Raw genomic sequence first — 25,000 nt, forward strand, 5'->3', positions numbered from 1 at the left:
GAGAGAGAGAGAGAGAGAGAGAGAGAGAGAGAGAGAGAGAAATCGAGCGGTGGAGAGAGAGGAAAAAGATGAAATAATACTGAGAAGGAGAAAGAAAAGTTGAAAGAGGAAGAAGAAGAGGAGGAGGAGGAGGAGGAGGAGGAGGAGGAGGAGGAGGAGGAGGAGGAGGAGGAGGAGGAGGAGAGGTTAAAGATCGGAAGAAGAAAGAGTAACTGAGTGAGTAAGACAAGAAAATAAAATAAATATTGAGATGAGAAAAAGAAGAAGATGAAGAAGAAGAAGATGAAGAAGGAAAGAGCTGAGAAAAGGAAAAAGAAAGAGCAATGAGGTGAGGGGAGTAAGGAGGAAAAGAGGAAAAATTATATTGAGGTGGAGAAAGAGTGGGAAGAAGAAGAGGAGGAGGAGGAGGAGGAGGAGGAAAGGGGACGAAGAGATAAGGATAATAAGAACATGACAGATTTAATTGGTTGGTGGAAAGCTTCGGTTCCTAATTCGAGTGTTTCAGTCTTCCTGTCTTTTCGTCCTGGCCGTTCACGTTTCCTTGCCGGGTAGACCAGAACTGCGCCGCGCATTCCGGTCCTCTCGGTGTGACCTTCAGAGCGGGAAGAGTTTGTATAGGTGAAATATAGCGGGAAGATCTTGTACTGATGAAAGATATAGAGCGAGAAGAGAGGAATACATAGAGAGCGGGAAGAGCTTGTATAGGTGACGGTTATAGAAAGAGAAAAACTTGTATAGATCAAGAAAGAGCGGGAAGACTGTATAGATGAAATATAGCGGGAAGAGCTGCTATAGATGAGAAATGTTTTAAGAGAGTCTGGGTAACGTCTTTATAGGGGAGAAAATAGCAGGCCATCTTATTAAGTTTGTGGAGAGAGAGAGAGAGAGAGAGAGAGAGAGAGAGAGAGAGAGAGAGAGAGAGAGAGAGAGAGAGAGAGAGAGAGAGAGATTGAATTTGATTTGATTTGCTTTGGTTTGATCAATTTATGACGCCCAATGAGCGGCAGACAAGTACAAAATTAATGAAATACAATATAGTGGAAACATAAGGTAGGGTTTCTTGTTATACATAGACAAAATAGTATTAAATCAGGTGCACATTGTTACATGGGAGACAATAGGTATCATCCGCTAACACACACACACACACACACACACACACACACACACACACACACACACACACACACACACACACACACACACACACACACACAAAGAAATAAAGAAACAATACATTCAGTATCCACCAAAGTGTTGATATTGTACAAGAATTTCATGGACAGTGTTTTCCTTTAACAGATGTTTGCAAAGAGTAATTAAGTGTTGGTCCTGCAGAGAGAGAAAGAGAAACAGACAGACATACTTAACTATTGTAACATCCACAATGAAAATGAAATAAGATAAATAAAGGCAAAACTCATTTTCTGACTTTTTTCTCTTTTACACTGCATGATTTTTCATCTAAGTGTGTGACTTTTTTGTAATTCTAGAAAGAAAAATAAATGAAAAAAAAAAATAGAAATGAGATTAGAAAACGAAGCTAAATGTTTGGTCCTTGGCAAGAATGATATTTGACACTATTATTGTTATTATTATTATTATTATTATTATTATTATTATTATTATTATTATTATTATTATTATTATTATTATTATCATTATTATTATTTCCTTTCATCATTCGTTTCTCGTACAGGGACTTATAAGAAAGAGAGAGAGAGAGAGAGAGAGAGAGAGAGAGAGAGAGAGAGAGAGAGAGAGAGAGAGAGAGAGAGAGAGAGAGAACACGGTACATACCTCATTCATACACATACACATGGTAGTGAATTGAAACATAGTACCTTATTCATACAGATGCTCATAATATTTAATTCATACACAAAAATGCAACATTGAATTAAAACTACTGTACTTTCCATCACACACTGCTTCCCGCCCAAACACTTTTATTTCCTGTCCTGTCTGGTGCCACCGTGAGAGAGAGAGAGAGAGAGAGAGAGAGAGAGAGAGAGAGAGAGAGAGAGAGAGAGAGAGAGAGAGAGAGAGAGAGAGAGAGAGAGAGAGAGAGAGAGAGAACAAAAATAACACAATACCTCAATCGTACACACAACTACACCTGTAAATTAAAACGACTTTCCCTCACATTACTTCCCCCATGCACTATTTCCTGTCATGTGTGGTCCAAACGAGAGAGAGAGAGAGAGAGAGAGAGAGAGAGAGAGAGAGAGAGAGAGAGAGAGAGAGAGAGAGAGAGAGAGAGAGAGAGAGAGAGAGAGATAACCCACTCATTTCAAGGCACTTATCCTCCAATATTGAATGATCTTTTTCCACCTCTCTTTAGAAACTGGGAATCTCAATGGAACTTTTTCTTTATTTTTTTATTTTGTATCCCTTGGCCGGTCTTAAATAAAAAAAAAATAAATAGAAATAAAATAAAATACATACAAGTACACTGGTGAACTAAAACTCCTTCCCATCACACAGTCTTGAGAGAGAGAGAGAGAGAGAGAGAGAGAGAGAGAGAGAGAGAGAGAGAGAGAGAGAGAGAGAGAGAGAGAGAGCGTTTCTGACTGTTTGGAGACCAGCACCTGAATTTTTTTTCTTTTAATTTGGCTGTCTTTTGCTGGTGCTTCTCATAAAAAAAGAAATAAAAAAAAAATAAATAAAAACACCATCTCCTGTGTTGATTCAAGGCGCCAAGTCCTCACGGCGACCCAGAACACGTGTTAGTGAAGCCACCACAAGTCATCATATCCAGGGCTTTTATTTAGACTCATCCTTTCTGTCCTTTCTTTATCCTGGCGAGTGGTTTGACTTCTTCTGCGCGTGTGTCCCCCTGTGCGGTGAAATAACACAGGGAAAGGGAGAGAAAGGATGGAAGAATTGGAGAGATATGATAAGGAATAAGAGGAAAGAACAGAGAGGAAGGTGGGAGTAGAGACGAAAGGGTTGCCAAGAAAAGCATGGAGGGAAAGATGAGACAAAGAGATGATAAGAAATAACAGGAAATTATTGCAAGAAAGGTAGGAGAAAAGGAGATAGAATTGATAAGACATAGCAGAAGAAAGGGGATAGAAAAGATGGGGAAAAGTGGAGGAAGGGATGATAAGGAATAAGAGAAAAGTGTTGTGATGAAAGTGGGAGAAGAGAGAGAAGATGATTGTCAACAGGATAAGAAAATGGGATAAGTGAAGAGAGTCATGGGAGAGAAATAAAACAAGAGGGAATTAAGGAAATGGCGGTGAAAGAAGAGGCGAAAGAAGAAAAAAATAATAAGAGAAAGAAGTGACAAAACAAGTTAGCCAGATAAAATAATATTAAGAAAAAAGTTTATAAGAAGATACCTAGAGCTAAAAGTAGAAAAAAAAAAAAAGATGAAAAGGAGAACACAAGGAGGAGGAGGAGGAGGAGGAAAAGGAGAAGGAGGATAAGGAGGAGGAGGAGAAGGAGGACGATAAGTAGGATGCATTGTAATCAGACAGACTTAAAACGACGTAAGGGTCCATTACTGTTACTTGCCCTTTGTACTACTGGGCTTGTAAAACACAGATAACAGGGAGGAGAGTGTACAGGAGGAGGAGGAGGAGGAGGAGGAGGAGGAGGAGGGCTGTGTGGAGGATGAAAAGGAGGACCAAGAAGTAGATGAGGTAAAAAGTTTGTCTGAGAATCATGACACGTGTGTGGAGAGAGAGAGAGAGAGAGAGAGAGAGAGAGAGAGAGAGAGAGAGAGAGAGAGAGAGAGAGAGAGAGAGAGAGAGAGAGAGAGATTGTTGGAGATAGGAGCGACCGACACACACACACACACACACACACACACACACACACACACACACACACACACACACACACACACACACACACACACACACACACACACCAAACTGACTTATTAAAAAGAAGTAAAACAAACAAACAAGACAAAGTAAACAAACAAACAAACAAACAAGCAAACAAGGCAGTTACAGTGCAGTATATAGAAGTGTACCTCTCACCACCACCACCACCACCACCAGCACAATAACTAAAGCACTTTATTACCCCTCCTGCCTTATCACCCTGTAAAGCCTTCCACGCCCCTTATTACTGCCGTAAGTCGTGGTGGCGCGCTACACCACCACCACCACCACCACCACCACCAAGCAGACATTCAGTATACGTGGAAGCTCTTAATCTTTCCTAACTCCTGAGGGTTGACGGCCTAGAGAGAGAGAGAGAGAGAGAGAGAGAGAGAGAGAGAGAGAGAGAGAGAGAGAGAGAGAGAGAGAGAATCTCTCTCTCTAAGCTCCAAGGCAACATTTAAGGATTGAATGAAGGAACGCAGGAAGAATAAGAATGAATAAAAAGAAAGAAAGGATAGTGAAGAAAGAAAAGAAGATTGGAGAAAAAAAGATAGACGAGAGAGAGAGAGAGAGAGAGAGAGAGAGAGAGAGAGAGAGAGAGAGAGAGAGAGAGAGAGAGACGAGGCATTATATTATAGGTGACCTCTCGTGTGGTGAGCCTCTCAAGATATCTCCCCTTAATGAAACCTTTTTTTTGAGACAGTGGCTGAGAAGGAGGAGGAGGAGGAGGAGGAGGAGGAGGAGGAAGAAGAAGACTCGTAATTAGGTTAGAAGCTGTTTTGTAAGGTTGACGCCCCACCCTTTTTCTTCTTCCTCCATGTTTTTTCCCCCGTTTTCCTGCCCTATCAACTTGAGATTCATTGGTTCTCTCGTTCATAAGAATGTTCCTTTCTGTGTCCTTTTTTTGTGTCTCCTTTTCACTTTTCATCGTGTTTTCCTTCATGTATTTGTTAATCCCTTTCCGTCTCTCCTTTCCTTTCTTGTTTAACTTTTTATGTACATCCTTTCATATATATATATATATATATATATATATATATATATATATATATATATATATATATATATATATATATATATATATATATATATATCCAGTTACTAATCTGTATAAAATTTATTGTAAACTGCTGTGTGAATGTAGAATCACAATAGAGCATTAAAAAAAGGTTCACTGGTTCATTATTTAAGTGCTTCGAGCGGGTTATGTGAAGCCTCGACTCGTGACCCGAAACTCCACACACTCACTTCACCGTCTATTCAGTCAGGCCACGGCCCTCGCTAGACACTGCAGCCTGTACCGTCTTGACCTGCTTTATTGTATGGCCTGCCGCCGTCCCTCCTGCCTTGTCCTGCCTCGCTGCCAGATGTGTGAGGTGAGAGAAGTAAAGTTTATAATTCTTCTGTCCTTCTTCCACCTTGCTCAGTGTTTTCCCACTCACTACTGCAAGCTAATGGTGACCCAGATGTGCCGGTAAGATATAAATAGAAACCTTTCGTTTCCTCTGAGAAGTCTTGTTTTACTCGTAATTTGTTTTTCATTCTACATTACCAATTAAGCTGATTTGAATCTACAGGTGCGAGATAGAAAATGTTTCTTTCGTGTTTTGATTGACTGTTTTCACCTCTACAAGTGTTATTCCTTCTCCATTACCAATTATATGCGCAGTTTTTTTTATTGTATTTATTTTTTATGTAAGGTAATTTGAATCTACATGCGCGAGATAAGAGATAAAAACTTTCCTTTTTGCTCTTATTATAGGTTTTTAAGACAGTTTGTGTGTGTGTTGCCGCTCCCGTCTCCCACAAGTCTCTTTCGTTTGTATGCTTTGAAAAATTGTGTTTTGATAGACTGTTCCACCTCGTTTTGTGTTATTCTTTTAACAACACCAGTTATAATGTGAAGCGATGCTAGTCCACGCTGCCAGATGTGCGGGGTAAGGGATGTAACACACTTAGCGTTCGAGTATATGCTCTGAGAAATCGTGTTCTGATTGGCTGTTCAACTCTTCAGTTATATGAGTAAAGATTTTTTTTTTATGTAAGGTAATGGTTCGCTACGTATGAGAGATAAGATATTCACTTTCTTTCGTTTGTATGGTCTGAAAAATCGTGTTTTGATTGACAGTTTTACCACTCCAGATATTGTTCTTTCTACACTACCAATTATATGAGCTGATATTTTTATGTAAGCTAATGGTTTTCTATATGTGCAAGACAGAGATACAAACCTGCCAGCCCTCGCTTATATGCTCTGAAAAATCGTGTTTTGATTGGCTATTCCACCTCTTCCATTGTTATTCCTCTAATAGCAGCAATTATAATGTAAGGTAATGGTGATTCACGGTGTCAGATGTGCAGGTAAGATATATATATATATAAACCTCTAGGCCCTCGTTTGTCTACTTAGAAAAAAAGAAATATATACATGTTTTGATTAACATCTCAACCTCTCCCAGTGTTTTTTTCCTCTTGTTGCTAGTTGTCGTGCAGTGTAAAGGTAATCCAAGCTTCCAGGTGTGCGAGGTGAGAGATGTGCGTAATTCTGGCTTTCGTTTGTGTGCTCAGAAAATAGTGTTTTGATTGGCAGCTCCACATCACCCTGTTTTTTCCTCCCACCAGTTACGTAAGGAAGTGATGATCCAAGGAATTTTGTCGTCGTTTCGTCTGTCTTGAAAAATCGTGTTTTGATTGACTACTCTACCTTGCCTTAGGCTTTTCCTTCTACTGTCAGTTATTTAAGGTAGTGATAATCTAAAGTATTTTCGTCTTATGTTGTCTGTCATGGATATTCGTGTTTTTTTTATGTAGGAAGGGACTCACGCAACATAAGGCTATAAAAAAATGTTCATTAAAGGTACGTGGCCAGAGTGGTCACAAAAGCTATCCATATCTCGATGTCTTAAAACCTTCTCGAGACAGTTCAAATCGAGGACAGAAGGAAATACAGAAGCAGGCAGGGAGTTTCAGAGTTTACCGGTAAAATGAATGGAAGTTTGAGAATACTGGTTAGCTTGGATAGATCTGCCCTCGTGTCCAATATCTAGTGTCCCTTTCCTCCCACACTGCCAATTATGTTTGTTGGGTTGTGTTTCACTGCGTAAACCTTTTGTCTTCCCCTCATATACTGCGGACGATCGTGTTTCTTTAATGCTTTTTATTTTCATTCTTTTCCTTTTTTTTTTTTGTATTGTTAGTCACTCTGTATTAATTCTAGACTTTATTCAGAATGGTAGATTGCCTCTCGTTATTAGTTGTTTAGTCGTGAGTGGTGAATTTTTTTTTTCAGCTTTATCATAGTGGTCTGGTTTGCGCTCTATTTTTCTCGTCGGTATTCCAATATTCCAGTCTTATGCCTGTCATATTCCAGTCGTGTTCCAGTTATTTTCCAGTCGTGTTCCAGTCATATTCCAGTCGTGTACCGGTCGTGTTCCAGTCATGTTCCAGTCGTGTTCCAGTCATATTCCAGTCATATTCCACTCGTGTTCCAGTCGTGTTCCAGTCGTTTCAGTCGTGTTCCAGTCGTGTACCGGTCGTGTTCCAGTCATATTCCAGTCGTTTTCCAGTCATGTTCCAGTCGTGTTCCAGTCGTGTTCCAGTACTTCCAGTCATTTCAGTCGTGTTCCAGTCATAATCCAGTCGTTCCAGTCATTTCAGTCGTGTTCAAGTCATTTCAGTCGTGTTCAAGTCATATTCCAGTCGTGTTCCAGCCATATTCCAGTCGTGTTCCAGTCATATTTCAGTCGTGTTCCAGTCATATTCCATTTGTATTCCAGTCGTGTTCCAGTCGCATTCCAGTAGTGTTCCAGTTGTTCCAGTCATATTCCAGTCGCTTTCCAGTCATATTCCTGTCATGTTCCAGTCATATTCCTGTCATGTTCCAGTCATATTCCTGTCGTGTTCCAGTCCTATTCCTGTCGTGTTCCAGTCATATTCCTGTCGTGTTCCAGTCATATTCCTGTCGTGTTCCAGTCATATTCCTGTAGTATTCCAGTCATATTCCTGTCGTGTTCCAGTCACATTCCAGTCGTGTTCGTCATATTCCAGTTGTGTTCCATTTGTATTCCATTCGTATTCCAGCCGTTGTTCCAGTCATGTTCCAGTCGTATTCCAGGTAGCCTTAAGATAACATTGATTTAGAAACCTGCTGTAATGTTGCCTCAGAAGCCAGGTGTGTTGTGTCAGGTTGTATTGTGTCAGGATGTGTCATTAGGTGTGCATTGGGTCAGACTATTTCCATTTTCTTCTTTTCCCCCGTTTTTTTCCTTTTTATGATGGGTAACTTGGCTAATTTAACTCTCAAGGGAACCTGGTACGCTATTTTTATCTTTTTCCTTCTTTTGTTTTTTTGTTCGCTCTTTTAATCGTAGTAGTGCTCTTTTCTTTTTCTTTCCTTTTTTTATACGCGAGTCCCTCCTCAGCGAGATGTATTTCTTTGTATTCTCGTTTTCTGTGTTGCTTTAATTGTCCTCGGGAGGTTTGTGCAGAAAAAGTGTCCTTGCTATATTGTTTTTTATTATCTCTGCTTTTGAATGGGAAACTGCTCCCCCCACTCTCTCTCTCTCTCTCTCTCTCTCTCTCTCTCTCTCTCTCTCTCTCTCTCTCTCTCTCTCTCTCTCTCTCTCTCTCTCTCTCTCTCTCTCTCTCTCTCTCTCTCTCTCTCTCACTGAATGTCCTGGCTAAGCTTCCCTGCCCTGATGGCACTCAACATATAAGATACGCGGACGACGTAGTCTTACAAACCACCGGCAAGAACTCCATCAACACTATGCAAGAATCACTGGATCTTCTAACAACTAAGTACATCCCTTTCCAAGACGAAAGCAGTGGCGAAGACCCGCCACACTTCACTTCACTCCAACTCCAGGGTGAAGGGCTACCCATCGCTATCTCGGCGTTGTCGTGGCCAGGAACGGTAGCAGCAAGGCCGAGGTGCAGCACCTAAGGGAGAAGTGTCGCGCCCGTAACAGAGTCATCAGGGCGTTGTCGTGGCGAGGCATGGGGGTGTCAGGTGCAGTGCTCCTCTGCGCCTACAGTGGCCTACAAGGCCCTAATCAATTATGCCAGCCCAGTTCTCATCACCATGACAAGCGGCGACACCAAAGCCCTGGAGACCATACAAAATGACGCCCTGAAGACAGTCCTTGTCGATCCCAAGTGCACGAAAACAAAAAAATATGAGCTGAAACACACATGCCAACTCTGGCAGAGCGAGTCAAATATATGGTGGCAACACGCACCATTAAAACAACCATGACGAGTGACCATCTTGATCATGGCCTCACAACCCTCCATCGCCACGAAGCAGGGCAGACAGGACAAGAGGAGTGGGTCACCCAAGCAACAAGCAGCCTCTGCGACCTTGACATCGCCTGGGAGGAATTGACCGCAGCCGTCACACCTGGTGCAGGCTGGGCCACTGCACCCCGCCATGGAAGCCCCACCCCTTGAAAGCCTCGATGCATCCTCCAAGACACAGGCAGCAGGACAGCTTGACGGCTGAGCTGCGACAACAAGGCCTTTAGACCATCCATGACACCTGGGACCGACAACCAGTCGAGTATTACACTGACGGCTCGGCAAACCAGCGTGAGGGACGACGGTGCGGGGCGGCGATTATGTGCTTAGCCAAGGGGAGGGACCGCTTCCCCACTACCGCTGCCACCACAATGGGAAACTGCTCCCGTATGCGTCGTCCACGCAAACCGACCTGGCTGCTATCTACATGGCCCTCCAGCAAGCCCATGCCTATCACTACCTTAATGTTCTCCATGGCAGCCATCCATTCCCTCCACACAAGACACACAGCCAGCACACACCTGACGCTCTTCATCCACGCGGCTGCCCGGGTCCAACAGGACATGGGGAGAACTGTCACTGAAATGGATTCCCTAACTTGTGGGCATAGCGGAACGTCAGGGCTGACACACTAGCCAAGCAGGGACACAGGAGCCAGTTGTGGGTCTTGTCATCCCGTGAACCCTGCAGCAATTCAAGCGCTCCGCCATCAGGCGGAGGTGAGCAGGCAAGAGGGGGTGCAGGCAGGCCAGCAAGTCTCAGTGTCAGCACCCAATGGCTTGGTGAGGTGACAGCGGCTACCAACCACCTGCCTCGCCAGCCAATGTCAAGGCGGTGCGGTGGTGAGGTCACGTATGCGCCTGGGCTGCCCGTATGCGTGGGGAATCGGCATCGCCACAACAAACGAACAGCGACAGTGCCGCCTTTGCGGTGCAAGAGACCAGCACAAACTAGAAATTACCTGCGCGATTGCGTGCGAGTACGTCGCCTGCGGGAACAGTGTCCAGTGCATACACCTACACTCTCACACCCCAAACTACACACTCCTCCCCAAACTCGTGTACGCCTCCCCAGCGTGGTCCTCCTCCCTCACACACACTCAACAGCTACAGCTAGAGAGTGTGCAGAAAAGGGCGTGCAGGGTCATCCTTGGCCCTGCATACACCACCTATGAAGAAGCCCTGACCACCCTGAGTCTGTCCAGAATATCCACCAGGCACCGAGAGGCTCTGGAGAAGTTTGGGAAGGGACTACTGCATCATCCGCGTCTCAGAAACATGCTGCCGCCCGACGCGCCTCGCCCGGTCCGTGCCACCAGACACCACAACAAAATAACGCCCCTGAAGGCGCCGCGCACGGACCGGTACAGACTCAGTGCGATTCCCACCATGGTGCGAGCCATCAATCAATAGTATTTCCCTCCTAGATTAGACTTACCTTTAGGATTAATGTTAAGTTTTTCTCCATCCCCTATGTACATTTTCAGTTTGTCAACTGCCTAAATAATAAACCGTTTATTATTGTTATTATTATTTTTACCTTGCCATACATTTCACAAAACATTCTACACGAAACACTCATTGACCATCCACAATTCTGTACCACGAACTTTTAAGTTGCTATGCAGACTGTATATGTATAATTCGTTTTTTTTACCATGTGATAAGACGGCCATGGTTGATACGTCTTTTCACAATTGCTATACTTGTATTTTGATTTATAAAGCACTTGTGAATAAAAGTTTGAATCTCTCTCTCTCTCTCTCTCTCTCTCTCTCTCTCTCTCTCTCTCTCTCTCTCTCTCTCTCTCTCTCTCTCTCTCTCTCTCTCTCTCTCTCTCTCTCTCTCCCCCCCCTTATGCATCGTTTTCCTCCCTCTTTGTCTGTCTGTCTGTCTGTCTGTCTGTCTGTCTGTCTGTCTGTCTGTCTGTCTGTCTGTCTGTCTGCCCGTCTGTTCGTATGTCTATGCAGGTATGTACATGTAAGTATGAATGTATGTATGTACGAGTATGTATATCTTGTCTGACGTTTTTCCTCTCTTTTTTTCCGGCCACATGATACTTTCGAGTACACACACACACACACACACACACACACACACACACACACACACACACACACGTCGGATATGTTAAGCTTTGTGTCATTCCCAAGCCTCTCTCTCTCTCTCTCTCTCTCTCTCTCTCTCTCTCTCTCTCTCTCTCTCTCTCTCTCTCTCTCTCTCTCTCTCTCTCTCTCTCTCTCTCTCTCTCTCTCTCTCTCTCTCTCTCTCTCTCAAATCGATGAAAAAACGAGTGAGTGACTTTACTAACACTTCATGGAAATAAAAAGTATAAAAGTATTAAAAAAGAAAAGAAAAAATCCATACCAATAAATTTTCCCTTACATTTTTTCCTCCTGTGTTTGATTTTCAGGAAACTTTCATTGCGAGTGTTTTTTTTTTTACCTTTTCTGGATCTGATTGATTGAATTTCCTGATTTGCATGGCGGAGGAAACTTCTCTATTTCCTCCTCCCTTGGGTTTTGTTTCCTCTTTAACGTGAGGGATGGAGAGAGGGAAAAGGTGGGTGAGGGGAAAAAGAGGGAGAGAGAGAGAGAGAGAGAGAGAGAGAGAGAGAGAGAGAGAGAGAGAGAGAGAGAGAGAGAGAGAGAGAGAGAGAGAAAGCCACATTAATTTGCCTCCCCTAATTCTCTGCGATGATTTATTAAAATTCTCTGTGGGAATATTAACTTAAACGTCGCTCGGGGAACAATTAGTCTTGTTTAGCATAATTAATTTAGTCATGTTTATGTGTGTGTTTGTGATTTGTTTATTTATTTATTTATTCAGTTACTTAATTATTTTATTCATTCATTAATTCTTTGATGGAGGAAGTGTACTGTAAATGAAATGTTACGATTGTTTGTTTATTTTATTTATGTATTTATTTATCTATCTTTCTGCTATGTATATATCAATCTTTATATCTATCTAGCTGTCTATCTAGCTGTCTATCTGTCTGTATCTATATCTATACATCTCTCTATCTATACGTCTGTCTATCTGTATATATTTTTGTGTTATAAGAAGTAGAATGATTATTATATCTACTTATTTATCTATCTGTATTTACTTTTTGTTTACGGGAATTTTATGTATAGAGTAAAACAATTATAATCTATATTTATTTATTTATTTATCTAATTAACTATTTATGTATGTCTATCTTCTTATCCGTTTATTTATTTTGTTGTTGGGAATTTTATGTACGAAATGTAACTTATTATTTATGTTTGTGTCTGTGTTTACTTACGTATTATGTATCCTTTCAGTGCTTAGGAGTGAGTCACAAGATCCTCGGAAGCTGTCTTACCTTCAGTTTTCCTCTTGATGGTAAAGGTAAGGTAGGGGAAGATTAAGTGCTGGTGTAGGTGGTGGAGGAGGAAGAGGAGGAGGAGGTGTTGGTGGTGGTGGTGGGGTATTGTGGAAGAGAAGGAGGAGGAGAATGTGATGGTGATTGTGGAGGAAAGGATGGCGTTGGAGGTGGAGGAATACAAAGGAAATCCTAACAATAACAGACCTTGAGGTCCTTACAAGGCTGTTTGGCTAACTATTCTACTCTGACTATTAGTGGGAAAGACAGGATAACACAGGAGAAGGCTCCTTCCCAACCCAACATGCTCCATGTTTAGAAAAACAACTTGGAATTTGAGAGGAAAGTAAGAGAGATGAGGTCTACTTCTACAATCTACATACAATTCTAACATTTGTGTCATTTGATGAGGCGCTTCCTCTTTAAAGTTTTGATTCACTGGGATACATTTAACTAGATGACTATAGTGATGGGAGAGTTGCTCTGCAAGGGCTCGATTCCTTTTACCATTACTGTGATGGGGTCAGCAATAAGTCGCCGAGGAACAAGCCATCGCCAAGGTCCCTTTAATCTTTAATCTTTGTTACATAATAATTGTTTTCCTTCCTTGGTGAAACATAATCTCATCAGATGACAGACAGTACAGAGTGAACGTGTTAGTTATTCACACATGAACAATGACAACCGGGGATTAGTCTCTAGATGCTTGTCAAGACGGGTTTTAAATTAATCCACAGTTTTTGAGGTAATGACACGATGGAAAACAATTCCAGATATTTATGACGCGATTAAAGAAAATGTGTTTGGCTTCATTTGTTTAAAATCGCTTACCTTTTAATTTGAAGCCATTGTTTCTTGTAACATTAGACTGGTTGAGTGTTAGGAAGAGTTCAGGACTCATATTTGTGAAACCCTTAACAATATTGTAAAGTAATACCAGGTCCCCTCTTGGTCTGCGCTTTGATAAGGAGAACAGAGTTAGTTCCTGAAGGCGTTCCTCGCAGGGTTTGTTGCGAAGAATTGGAAAAATTTTTGTTACTCTGTTGTATTTTTTCCAATATCCTTTTTGTAGTAGGGTGACCAAAACTATACGTTGTATTCCAGATGAGGACGTATGAGTGAGTTGTACAAAGCTAAAGTGATTTTCTCATATTTGAAGGTAAAAAATCTTCCTATGAAGCCTATTAATTTATTGGCAATTTTAGCGACTTCAGTGCAAAAATGTTTGCTTGGTTTTTAAGGTTTGTTGACACTTACACTCGCAGATCTTTTTTAGCATCCACACTGTTGATGGGAGTGATGCCCATTTTATATTTATCTTGCGGGTTGTTATTTTCGATGTGTAATACGTGGCGTTTATCAAAATTAAAGTTCATAAGCCACTTATGAGATCATTCAGTGAGTGTCTGTCATTTTGCAAAAAAAATTCACGTTGGTTTGGTGAGTCAGCCTTGTCAGCAATCTTTGTGTCATCTGCGAATTTTGACACTTTACTTGTGATCCCTTCGTCAGTGTCACTGATGTACGAGTATATTGTGAAGAGGATCGGCCCTAAGACTGATCCTTGAGGAACGTCACTACTCACACAGACCCAACTTGAAGAATTACCGTTAATTACTACTCGCTGTTTGCGGTGTGTCAACCAATCCTCTATTCACGCGGTGAGGTCACCTCATGTGCCGCGAGCTTTTACTCTGTGCAGGAGGCGCTTATCTTTATCAAATGCTTTCTGGAAATCAAAATAAACTATATCTATTGGCCTGGTATTATCGTACATATTACACACGTCGTGAAAAAAGCCCAGTAAATTCGTTAAACATGAACGTTTATTTCTAAATCCATGTTGAGTGGCCTTTATGATGTGGTTACTTTCCAGGAATTCTGCTGTTTTATCCCATATCATTGATTCCATAAGCTTACCCACAACAGATGTGAGACTTATGGGACGGTAATTATGAGGTTGAGATTTATCACCTTTTTTAAAGATAGGTGTAACATTAGCTAGTTTCCATTCATCTGGGTTTTGACGAGTGTTTAATGATTTGTTGAATAGTATTGGTAGAGGCTTAACAAGCTCGTTTTCAGCCACCTTCAAAATTCGCGGGGAAATTTTGTTTGGTCTTGGTCTTTTGTTTATTTTGATTTTATTAATCGCGTCTAAAATTTCTTTTTCCTGGAAAGTACAAATGGTCAACAATACATTGTTATTTAGGGTGTGAGTGGGTGGTAGATGTTCAGAATGTTTTTCTCCAGTGAATGTGGATGCAAAGTAGTCGTTTAAATCCTCAGCCATTTGGATCTCGTTGACAGTGTGTTTGCCATTTTTCAAGACAAAAGGGCCAGTTGTATAAGTTAGTACTACTACTTTCTAATGTAGCTGAAGAATTCCTTGGGATTTGTTTTAGATGGATTAGCAATGTGAAGTTAAAAAGCCTCTCTTATTGTCTCTTAAAAGTTTCTTACAATGACGCCGCAATCGATCTTGTTCTCCTTTGTCTTTGTTGTTTTTAACCAGTTTGTATTTGTGATATGCGCGTTTTTTGGACTGAGAAGCTGCTTTGATGACTGCGTTCCACTATCTGGATTCTTTGTTAACGATTATTCGCTTATATTTCAGTGGAACAGATTTTTCAAGAGCTTTGTTAAGTTTTGAAGTGAATGTTTTCCATGCTACGTTAATGTTAATACTTTCTAAGATTACACTCCAGTCACAGTTGGCCAGAATTTTTCTTAATTTGTTAAAATTTGTCCTTGAATACTCGGGTACCTTTTCTCTACTTTCTTTTACTGTACATTTATTGATATCAATACTGAACGTAATCCCGGTGGTCACTTGTGTTGAATACCGGTCCGTTTTTTAAATTACTAAAGAGGAGGAGAAGGAGGAGGAGGAGGAGGAAAGCCAAACAGCAACAGACCTTTTGGTCCTTGCAAGGCTGTTTGGTAACGACCTGTAACCAGCTACAGGGAAGAGAGACAGGACAGCACTGCAGAAGGCTCCTCCCCACCCACCACTCCCTCCAGCTTGCGCTGGCATGGAAATAGTTGGGAAAAGTGCCATGCAGTATGGAAAAACTGACAAGGAATTTCATAGGAAAGGATGAAAGGAAGTTCTGCTTTCATCCTAAGGTGAACTTTATACGCCTGTCTGAAAATTAAGAAAAAATATTAATAAAATCGGTTGTCTGTAAGTTTTACTAATAATTATTCGGACAAGAAGAGAGCTTGTTGGGGATTACCTTTTAAGTATTTGTCTATTTTATTTTTAAATGATTCAATATAATTACTGTTTACGATTTATGAATGAGGAGGAGGAGGAGGAGGAGGAGGAGGAGGAGGAGATGTTGGAAAGGCAGGAAGAAGAAGAGTATTCGGAGAAGAAAGAAGAATATTCGGAGAAGAAAGAAAGATGAGATGAATGTTACTCTGAGAAGAGAAGGAAGAAGAAAAAAAAACGAAAAGTTAAGAAACAAACTGGAATAGTATTTTTAGAAAGAGGGATTAGGAAGAAGAGGTGAAGGAGGAAGAGGAGGAGGAGTAGCACAAGCGAAACAGTAGATTGGGAGAGATAAAACAAGAGGAAATATCAATTTTTTTTTTTTTTTGAGGGGAGGACTACGTTAGTTGTTTGGGGGTCAGGGAGGAAGGGAGGAAAAGTAGAACAAGACGAGGGAAAGTAGTTGGAGGAAAAGAAAAGAATGAAAAGAAGAGACGAGGGTTGGTGAGGCTAATCAGTGTTAGTGGTTGTGTTGTTTCTCCTTTTACGCCTGAGAACAGAAAGGAAAGACGCGGTGAATGGAAAAAAATAGTTTTGGTGGCAATAATAGTAGTAGTGAGAGTAGTAGTATCAATGAATGTTGTTGTCATTGTTGCTGAGTATTTGCTGGAGAAAAAAGAAAGGAAAGGAAAGACGTGGTTCATGAAAAGAAATATTATTACTATTATTATTATTATTATTATTATTATTAGTAGTAGTAGTAGTAGTAGTAGTAGTAGTAGTAGTAGTGGTTGTTGTTGTTGTTGTTGTTGTTGTTGTTGTTGTTGTTGTTGTTGTTGTTGTTGTTGTTGTTGTTGTTGTTGTTGTTGTTGTTGTTGTTGTTGTTGTTGTTGTTGTTGTTGTTGTTGTTGTTGTTGTTGTTGTTGTTGTTGTTGTTGTTGTTGTTGTTGTTGTTGTTGTTGTTGTTGTTGTTGTTGTTGTTGTTGTTGTTGTTGTTGTTGTTGTTGTTGTTGTTGTTGTTGTTGTTGTTGTTGTTGTTGTTGTTGTAATAGAATAGTGTCATTTGCAGGGAGGAAAGAAAAGGAAACACATAGTTAATGAAAAAAAAAATTGTGGTAAAAGTAGTAGTAGTGGTAGTAGTAGTAGTAGTTGTTGTTTGTTGTTGTTGTTGTTGTTGCGGAAGATAGTATCATCAGTAGGAAGAGAAAGGTGAGGCGAGGCTTACTACAGGTGACTGATGGTGACAAAGAGGTGAGTGTCTCAGGTGTGCTAATTAACTCATTAACCTGTTACCTGTCCCTGCCCAGGTGCGCGTAACTCTAAATAGACTTATTTCTTTCTTTCTCATATTAATTTCATTTTTTTTCCTTTTCTCTTTTTTTTTTTTTTTACCGACCCGAGAGAGAGAGAGAGAGAGAGAGAGAGAGAGAGAGAGAGAGAGAGAGAGAGAGAGAGAGAGAGAGAGAGAGAGAGAGAGAGAGAGAGAGTCAGGCTTGTCTCTAGCTAAAATTTTCCCACAATTGGGAAACTTTCACACTACTTCAGACTTTTATTGTGTGTGTGTGTGTGTGTGTGTGTGTGTGTGTGTGTGTGTGTGTGTGTGTGTGTGTGTGTGTGTGTGTGTGTCTGTCTGTCTGTCTGTCTGTCTGTCTCGTTAAATTCTCATGCACGCTCTCTCTCTCTCTCTCTCTCTCTCTCTCTCTCTCTCTCTCTCTCTCTCTCTCTCTCTCTCTCTCTCTCTCTCAATACATTTAAAGGTATATGGCTATTTATAAGGGAAGAAAAAAAGTTTTTGCAGGTTAAAGGAGGTAGTGTGAGTATCCCCTATCTTAAAACCTAACCTTAAATATACACTATATAGTAAATGCACCAGCACTTGTCACTGTCGTGCACCACTCTGAGCCAGACTATGCGCGAACAATTTAAAGTTCTGAGCCCACACGCGGCAAGACTCAGGTCGTCAGGGCACATGTTTGAGGCTAGAAAATTGCTGCACAAGGCGCTGTGGACGAAGCTCAGCGGGTCGTTAATATAAACGTTGCACAGCAGCAGACCCAACACGCTGTCCTGTGGTACGCTGGCTGTAATATGCTTCGGGGACGAGTGCTGCCCGTTATGCACCATGTGCCGCTCCTGCAGATAGTCGCGTAGCAGCTCCAGCAGGGCCCCGTCTGCACCCGCGGCGCGCAGCCTCTCTAGTAGCGTGCCACTCGCGGTCGAAGGCGATGTCCAGCCCCAAAATAGCTCCAGTCGCTGGTCAGAAGCAAGTTGAGGTCCGCGTCCGAGCGTCCCTTCCTGAAATTCTCTACCGCTGATGAGGTGCTGGCTGTCCAGGTGGACGGTGAGACGCCTTGAAATGATGCCCTCCAGTACCTTGCCCGCCACAGACTAGACACAGTAGTTTGCTGCCTCAGACCTGCTGCCCTTATGCACAAGGACGACGAGGCTGGCCTTCCACAATCGTGGCCACATGTTGTGCCGCAGGATGGCCTTGAATATCCTGAATCTCTCTCTCTCTCTCTCTCTCTCTCTCTCTCTCTCTCTCTCTCTCTCTCTCTCTCTCTCTCTCTCTCTCTCTCTCTCTCTCTCTCTCTCTCTCTCTCTCTCTCTCTCTCTCTCTCATTTTTTGTCGCATCTCTCCACACACTCCACATCTTTTCAATTTCCCCTTCCTTTCTCCCTCCCCACTTCCACTCTCCTCGTTTCCCTCTCCCACTCCCCTCCTCTCCCGCTCCCCCTCTTCACCTCACGCGTCCCTCGGCACCATCTGACCTCCTTACCGCGGCGTGTTGAAACTTGTCAGATTCTCACCCATTCCATCATCATCGTCATGTTCCCTCCGTCATATCCGTGTCTCTTCCTTCGCCTCCCGTTTCTCCACTTCTTATCGTTCCTTGAAAATAAGTAAAATAAGTAAATCTTTCGTATTTATTTGATTTTTTCTTTTCTTTCATGTAATCTTTATCCTTTTCTTATTCTTGTTCTTGTTGTTAATCTACGTTATTTTTTTCCTTCTCCTCCCCCTTTTTAATTTTACTTCTGAAAATTATCTTTCTTATTTTTATTCTCGTCGTCCTCGTCCTCCTTGTCTTTCTTCTTCGTGTCCTTGTTCTTCCTCCTCCTTCTCCTCCTCCTTCTCCTCCTCCTCCTATTGCGCAATAAGCCGTATGAGGAACAACTGAAAGAACTAAACCTATTTAGTTTAACAAAGCGCAGGGTAAGGGGAGACCTAATTGAAGTGTTCAAAATTTTCAAAGGATATAGTAACATTGATGCACATAAATATTTTACCATTGACCATTCTAACCTAACAAGAAATAATGGATTCAAGATTATACCCAAACGTTTTAAATCCCATGAGGCCAAACATTTTTTTCTTTAATCGTATAGTAAATATATGGAATAAACTTCCTGCAGAAATTGTGAACAGCAATACTATTGAATCATTCAAAAATAAAATAGACAAATATTTAAAAGCAAATCTCCAACAAGCTCTCTTCTTGTCCGAATAATTACTAAATTCACTAATAAACTTACTTTACAGACACTAGTTTTATTATGAATTGCATTAACTTTCAGATAGGCGTATAGAGTTCACCATAGGGTGAATAGTAGAACTTCCTTTCATCCTTTTCTATGAAAATTCCATGTCAATTTTTCCATACTGCATGGTACTTGTCCCAACTATTTCCATGCCAGCGCAAGCTGGAGGCAGTGGTGGGTGGGGAGGAGCCTTCTGCTATGCTGTCCTGTCTCTCTTCCCTGTAGCTAGTCAGAAGTAGTTACCAAACAGCCTTGCAAGGACTAAAAGGTCTATTGCTGTTTGACTTTCATTTGTATTCCTTTGTATTCCTCCCCCTCCTCCTCCTCCTCCTCCTCCTCCTCCTCCTCCTCCTATGGGGGACTTTAATCTTCCAGTCACGAGGTGGGGTGAACCACTGACGGCTCACGCAGGCCAGCATCTCTACGGGAGTATCCTTGAAAGCTCCCTCCACCAGCACGTCATGCATCCGACGAGAGGTAACAATATCCTAGATATTGTTTTAACAACTGGTGAAGAGTCAGTAAAAGACCTAAAAATTGGACCAGAACTGAGTTCCAGCGATCATCGTAGCTTACTTTTCACCATAAATTTTGACAAAGCTAAAGTAAGCGAAAGTAAAGAAAAAGTGCCAGACTATCGGCGTGCTAACTTTGAGAGACTTCGCATGCAGCTTGCATCCATAGACTGGAATGAACTGCTGGAAACACCAGACATAAACAACACATGGGAAGTCTTTGCTAAAAAGTTAAATGAAACTACGTTTTTGTGTGTACCGCAACGAAACAGACGGAAGGTAAAAAACACCAAACCGAAATGGTGGAACAATGAAATTAGATGCTGCCTTCTGGCTAAGAAAAATGCGTACCACAAATACATACTAACACAAAATAATGATGATAAACTAGAGCATGACAGATTACGTAGAAAAACTAAAAAGCTGATCAAATGCAGCAAAAAATCTATCGAAGCTCAGATCGCGAACTCATGTAAAACGAACCCAAAAGAATTTTACAGTTATGTAAAAGCAAAAAGGGTCGTAACATCAACGATTGGTCCATTGATAACAGAAAATGGTAAACAAATAACAAGCGAAACAGACATGGCGAATACCCTGAACGAGTACTTCTCAACCGTCTTCACGACTGAGGATGTTCAGGGCAGTCTGCCGACCCCTCACGCCTCAGTCACGAGGCACCACGCTGCCAGACTTCACCATCACAGAAAGTGAAATCCTCTCAGTCACAAAGAGCATGAACGTAAACAAAACACCCGGGCCAGACAAGATATCACCCAGGCTTCTTAAAGAAGCAAGAAATGAGCTCGTGAAACCGCTTACAATTTTATTCAATAAAACTTTGCTAGCGGGTAAAGTTCCCCACGAATGGAAACTAGCAAATGTCACGCCAATCTTTAAAAAAGGAAATAAATCTCTCCCAGCCAATTACAGGCCGATCAGTCTCACTTCAGTAGTGTGTAAGCTGATGGAAACAATAATTAGAGATAAAATTGTTAAATATTTAGAAGAAAATAAAATCATAAAGGATTCGCAACACGGTTTCAGAACCAAGCGCTCCTGCTTAACAAACTTACTAGACTTCTTTTATGAAGTATTTAACTCGTATGACGAGACAAAAGCTGTTGATATTATCTACCTTGATTTCCAGAAAGCTTTCGACACTGTTCCCCATAAGAGACTCATCAGCAAAGTAAAAGCTCACGGCATTGCCGGAAACACCCTGAAATGGCTGAGAGACTGGCTCTCTGACAGAAAACAGCGTGTTGTAATAAATGGGAAAGAGTCAGAGTGGCATAAGGTAAATAGCGGCGTTCCTCAAGGCTCTGTATTAGGACCAGTACTCTTCATAATGTACATAAATGATATTGATGAAGGGATAAACTGCAAAATAAGTAAATTTGCAGACGACACCAAAATAACAAGTAGAGTTACGTCTGTGTCACAATGGCAGGAACTGCAGTGTGACCTCAATAAACTAACAAGCTGGGCAGAAAAATGGCAGATGAGATTCAATATAGAAAAGTGCAAAATTCTACATATCGGAAGCAATAATGTTCAGGCGAGATATGTAATGAATAACATGCCACTGTCAAGTGCTGATAAAGAAAAAGATCTTGGTGTCGTTGTGTCAAACGACCTAAAGCCGAGTCAACACTGCACAGAAACAGTAAAGACGGCAAATAAATTAGTAGGGTTCATTGGAAGAACCTTTGAATTTAAATCAGAAAAGGTTATACTTGCCTTATATAACTCACTGGTGCGCCCTCATCTAGAATACTGTGTACAGTTCTGGTCACCATACTACAAAAAAGACATTGAAAAAACTAGAAAAGATACAGCGCAGAGTCACAAAGATGATTCCAAGATTGCGCAATAAGCCGTATGAGGAACGACTGGAAGAACTAAACCTATTTAGTTTAACAAAGCGCAGGATAAGAGGAGACCTAATTGAAGTGTTCAAAATTTTCAAAGGATATAGTAACATTGATGCACATAATTATTTTACCATTGATCATTCTAACCTAACAAGAAATAATGGATTCAAGATTATACCCAAACGTTTTAAATCCCACGAGGCCAAACATTTCTTCTTTAATCGTATAGTAAATATATGGAATAAACTTCCTGCCGAAATTGTAAACAACAATACTATTGAATCATTCAAAAATAAAATAGACAAATATTTAAAAGCAAATCCCCAACAAGCTCTCTTCTTGTCCGAATAATTACTAAATTCACTATTTAAACTCTTATTCAACAGTTTTAATATAACTTGTATTAACTTTCAGATAGGCGTATAGAGTTCACCGTAGGGTGAATAGTAGAACTTCCTTTCATCCTTTCCTATGAAAATTTCCATGTCAGTTTTTCCATACTGCATGGTACTTTTCCCAACTATTTCCATGCCAGCGCAAGCTGGAGGGAGTGGTGGGTGGGGAGGAGCCTTCTGCTATGCTGTCCTGTCTCTCTTCACTGTAGCTAGTTAGAAGTAGTTACCAAACAGCCTTGCAAGGACCAAAAGGTTTGTTGCTGTTTGGCTTTCCTTTGTATTCCTTTGTATTCCTCCTCCTCCTCCTCCTCCTCCTCCTCCTCCTCCTCCTCCTCCTCCTCCTCCTCCTCCTCCACTACAGTCTAGAAACGATTGGCAATGCTGGGAAACTAAAAATGACTTTATAATAACTGACATAGAACGAATAACGTGCAGTGAATAAATAACACGCAGTTATAAAAAAAAATGTAGCGAATAGTAATAATTATCCATCACTGTTGCGCCGTCAAGGTTGAATTAATGGAGCACAGGTGAGCACAGGTGAGTACAGGTGTGTATATTACATTTGTTTGTAACGAGTGAACAATATGTCAGTGTTGCAGGGAAAAAATAGGGAAAAAGTGATATAACGAGGGATTTTTTGGTGTTGTGGTAATGCTGCCTAACGAAAATGATTTTATTTTTTCTTCTTTTTTCTTTCAGTGCTAAAATATATTTAAAAAAGGGTGAGGTATACGTGAGGATTTTTGTGACTTTTATTTGTGTTTCTGTGTCTGCATTTACATATTTAAGAGAATTCCATTTCAGTTCTTTGTCTTTTGAATTGAGAACACAAGACTGCCGGCTGTGTGTTCGTTCTATTTCATTACAAAACAACAGCACCGTGATAGTGAGATTTTACCTGGCTTCTGTTAATTACTTCATGGACACACCTGATGCAGTAGTAAATATAGAGAGAGAGCACATACACACACACACACACACACACACACACACACACACACACACACACACACACACACACACACACACACACACACACACACACACACACACGGTTTTGTCCTTCCATTATTTTTCGTTACTTTCTTTCCTTCCCTCGTCAAAATTTCCTTAACATCTTCAAAATCTTGTCTTTTGCAGCTACGTTTGGAATTTCTCTCTCTCTCTCTCTCTCTCTCTCTCTCTCTCTCTCTCTCTCTCTCTCTCTCTCTCTCTCTCTCTCTCTCTCTCTCTCTCTCTCTCTCTCATTTTGTTTGTTCATTTTATTATTGTTATTATTATTATTATTATTATTTATTATTATTATTATTGTTATTTATTGCTATTTTTTTTTTTTTTTTTTTTTGCAGACGTATGTGATTTACTGTTTGCTAATCTGTTTACCTCATGGACACTGTTTGCATGCGGGCGAGAGAACAAAGTTAGCTAGAGCCCAGGCCTTGCTGATGAGTGACAGGCCCACATTCTGAAACGCTCTGCTCTCCCACCACAACTGTTTTCAAAGGCCGCAGAGATGATTAGCCGAGTTCTCAAGAGTGTTTCTCCTGTTAATAACGAAGAAATCTTACTAATTTTTTTACTAGAACCGTAGAAACACATTTAGAAAACCGTGTAACTTCAAACACGGAGAGCCTTTTTGAAAGAAATGGAGGTGCGGCGCAAAAGTGTTTCATAGGATAGTCTGGTGAGGGACGTGTGCAGTAGGGAGGCGGAGAGACTGGCAGACTGAAGCATAGAAGTCTGGATAAACACTTCTGCGCCACACCTCCATTTATTTATTTTTCCTTGTGTAGGAAGGACACCGTCCAAGGGCAACAAGAATCCAATGAAAAAGAAGCCCTCTAAGATGCCGGTCCCCGAATAGGGTGCGAGGTGGTAGTCAAAAATTGAAGGATAAGTGTCTTAAAACCTCCCTCTTGAAGGAATTCAAGTCATAGGAAGGTGGAAATACAGAAGCAGGAAGGGGGTTCCATAGTTTACCAGAGAAAGGGATGGATGACTGAGAATACTGGTCAACTCTTGCATTAGAGAGGTGGACAGAATAAGGGTGAGAGAAAGAAGAGTCTTGTGCAGCGAGGCCGTGGGAGGAGGGGAGGCATGCAGTTAGCAAGATCAGAAGAGCAGTTAGCATGAAAATAGCTGTAGAAGATAGCAAGAGATGCAACATTGCGGCGATGAGAAAGAGGCTGAAGACAGTCAGTTACAGGAGAGGAGTTGATGAGACGAAAAGCTTTTGATTCAACCCTGTCTAGAAGAGCAGTATGAGTGGAATCCTCCCAGACATGTGAAGCATACTCCATACATAAGGCCCTTGTACAAAGTTAGCAACTGTGCGGGCGGGGGGGTGAGAAAAATTGGCGGAGACGTCTCAGAACACCTAACTTTATAGAAGCTGTTTTAGCTAAAGATAAGGTGTGAAATTTCCAGTTTAGATTATTAGAAAAGGCCAGACCGAGTATGTTCAATATCGAAGAGGGGGACAGTTGGGTGTCAGTGAAGAAGGGTGGATGATTGTCTGGAAGGTTGTGTCGAGTTGTTAGATAGAGAAATTGAATTTTTTGAGGCATTGAACAATACCAAGTTTGCTCTGCCCCAATCAGAAATTTTAGAGATCAGAAGTCATCCGTTCTGTGGCTTCCCTGCGTGATATGTTTACTTTCTGAAGGGTTGGACGTTTATGAAAAGACGTGGAAAAGTGCAGGGTGGTATCATCAGCGTAGGAGTGGATAGGACAAGAAGTTTAGTTTAGAAAATCATTGATGAATAATAGGAAGAGAGTGGGTGACAGGACAGAATCCTGAGGAACACCACTTTTGATAGATTTAGGAGAACAGTGACGGTCTACCACAGCAGCAATAGAACGGTCAGAAAGGAAACTTGAGATGAAGTTACAGAGAGAAGGATAGAAGCCGTAGGAGGGTGGTTTGGAAATCAAAGCTTTGTGCTAGACTCAATGAAA

The 25,000-nt window shown here is 41.3% G+C and overlaps 1 protein-coding gene across 1 annotated transcript in view; it reads left to right on the forward strand.

Annotated features, from left to right (window-relative positions):
* Positions 1–5,095: 5,095 nt before the first annotated feature.
* LOC135111748 (somatostatin receptor type 2-like) overlaps positions 5,096–25,000 on the forward strand; it is a 64,996-nt gene continuing 45,091 nt past the window's right edge. Inside the window, exons 1-2 of the transcript XR_010273894.1 lie at positions 5,096–5,218; positions 12,451–12,517. The gene's annotated coding sequence lies outside the window, so the exon portion shown is untranslated. The remainder of the gene's footprint in view (positions 5,219–12,450; positions 12,518–25,000) is intronic.

The sequence above is a fragment of the Scylla paramamosain genome, chromosome 22 (assembly GCF_035594125.1).
Source record: "Scylla paramamosain isolate STU-SP2022 chromosome 22, ASM3559412v1, whole genome shotgun sequence".
Classification (NCBI taxonomy): Eukaryota; Metazoa; Arthropoda; class Malacostraca; order Decapoda; family Portunidae; genus Scylla; species Scylla paramamosain.